Source organism: Hypanus sabinus, chromosome 1, assembly GCF_030144855.1.
Source record: "Hypanus sabinus isolate sHypSab1 chromosome 1, sHypSab1.hap1, whole genome shotgun sequence".
Classification (NCBI taxonomy): Eukaryota; Metazoa; Chordata; class Chondrichthyes; order Myliobatiformes; family Dasyatidae; genus Hypanus; species Hypanus sabinus.
In genome coordinates, this window is record NC_082706.1 from 206644525 (window position 1) to 206647353 (window position 2829).

Below are 2829 nucleotides of genomic sequence, written 5' to 3' on the forward strand. Positions count from 1 at the left end.
GCCGCCGTTCACGTCAGCCCCCCCCCCCCAGGTCCCCAAAATGGCGGGTCGTTGCTTAGCAACGGCACAATCTCCGGCAGTTTTACAAATGACAGATTCTGCAGATGCTGATATCCAGAGCAACAAACAAACGCATAGAATGCTGGAGGAACTCAGCACGTCAGGCAGCTATTTCAGATGTTATGTTCTTATTGAACGTTTACCGGCGATCCCCATGCAGACTCGTGAGGATGTTCTCATGGTGGTGTTACCGGGGCATCATCAGTTGTTTGCGTTGCTGTTTACTGGACAGCAAGCTGTGCAAACTGAGAGCCAGAATCTCCTGTAAGTGGGGAACAGAGGAAACACAGAAACATAGAAAACCTACAGCACAATACAGGCCCTTCGGCCCACAAAGGAATGTAATGATTTGTGCTTCATGGAGACCTGGTTGACGGTGGAGATACCGGATCACGCCATCGAGCCCTCTGGGTTCCTGCTCCGGGCGGACAGGTCTACAAACCTCTCCAGGAAGAGTAAAAGAGGTGAGGTATGCTTCACAGTCAACAATGCTTGGTGCGACCCTCGAATCCTTTTGTAACCCGGACCTGGAGCACCTGGTGCTGCTGTGTAGACCTTTCTGGCTCTCTAAGGAGATCACGCTGTTATTATCACAGCCGTGTATATTCCACCGCAGGCTGATACTGACCTGGCTCTCAGGGAACTGTATGAGACCATCAGCACCCTGGAGACTGCACACCAAGAGGCTGCCTTCATCGTCACCGTCATCATTAGGGAAGACAGAGACTTATTAGGGAGAGTCAACGTGGTTTTGTGTGTGGTAGGTCATGTTTAACAAATCTATTAGAGTTTTTTGAGGAGGTTACAAGGAAAGTGGATGAAGGGAAGGCATGGACTTCATGGACTTGTTATCTACATGGACTTCAGTAAGGCCTTTGACAAGGTCCGGCATGGGAGGTTAGTTAGTTAGGAAGATTCAGTCGCGGGGTGTACATGCTGAGGTAGTAAATTGGATTAGACATTGGCTCAATGGGAGAAGCCAGAGAGTGATAGTGGAGGATTGCTACTCTGAGTGGAGGCCTGTAACTAGTGGTGTGCCACAGGGATCAGTGCTGGGTCCATTGTTATTTGTCATCTATATCAATGATCTGGATGATAATGTGGTAAATTGGATCAGCAAATTTGCTGATGATAGAAAGATTGGAGGTGTAGTGGACAGTGAGTAAAGTTTTCAAAGCTTGCAGAGGGATCTGGATCAGCTGGAAAAATGGACTGCCAAATGGCAGATGGAGTTTAATACAGACAAGTGTGAGGTATTGCACTTTGGAAGGACAGACCAAGGTACAACATACAAGGTAAATGGTAGGACACTGAGGAGTGCAGTAGAACAGAGGGATCTAGGAATACAGGTATAAAATTTCCTAAAATGGCGTCACAGGTAGATAGGGTAGTAAAGAGGGCTTTTGGTACATTGGCCTTTATAAATCAAAGTATTGGGTATAGAGTTAGAATGTTATGGTGAGGTTATATAAGGCATTGATGAGGCTGAATTTTGTGTGCAGTTTTGTCTCTGAATTACAGAAAGGATATTAGTAAGGTTGAAAGAGTGCAGAGGAGGTTTACAAGGATGTTGCCAGGACTTGAGAAACTGAGTTACAGAGAAAGGTTGAATAGATTAGGACTTTATTCCCTAGAGCGTAGAAGAATGAGGGGAGACTTGATAGAGGTATATAAAATTATGATGGAAATAGCTAGAGTGAATGCAAGCAGGCTTTTTCCACTGAGGCTAGGAGAGAGAAAAAAAACAGAGGACCTGGGTGAAAAGGGAAAAGTTTAAAGGGAACATTAGGGGGAGCTTCTTCACACAGAGAGTGGTGGGAGTGTGGAATGAGCTGCCAGTTGAAGTGGTAAATGCAGGCTCACTTTTAACATTTAAGAAAAACTTGGGCAGGTACATGGATGAGAGGGGTATGGAGGGATATGGTCTAGGTGCAGGTCAGTGGGACTTGGCAGAAAAATGGTTCAGCACAGCCAAGAAGGGCCAAAAGGCCTGTTTCTGTGCTGTAATGTTCTCTGGTTCTATACACACTATGACCACTAGAAGGCATGTTGAACTGTAATATGCACATAAGAACTACTTAAAATACAAACAGATGTAAAACTGCAATGAAAATGTCAATTAAGCTGTCTAATGTAAGGATTAAGCAGTCAGATCCAACATGAGTTAACTCATGCAATTAATAACACAAGATTCAATGTGGATCAGAAATAATATGAAAAAAGATCTAGAGCTCTCCCGGCATATATGATAAATAAACTCTTCTTGGCTTCTAGCCTGTTGTTGGTATCAATTTTTGTACAGGTATGTTTTGATGACAAACTCTGCCATCTTTATCAGGGTTGATGCCTGGGCACGCCTAGTCTGGTGGTATATATACCTCCCTGTCATCCATCCTTCCTGATGGTTAATCCTCATCCAATCAGGTTTCCGTTGTCCTACCTTGTTTACAATTGAATTCCCGTTCTTACTTAGAGTGAGACCTTTGTGTCTGTTAAAATTCTTTTCCCCTAGTTTTATTTAAATGGCTTCATTCACCAGGCAGTCCCAAAAGCCAATGACACAACACAGTAGTTTTGTGCCATCAAAGTCAATCCTATAGCCGTTGCTACCGCTGATTTCTCTGGGTAACCCAAACAGATACACCTCCTTTGCTCCTTGATGCATGTTTCCACCATGCGTCCCATCTGGCTGATATACGCTGCTCCGCTTTCACAGGAAATCCTGTAAACACCAGCTGACCTGAGTTCCAGGCCATATTTGACCCACAT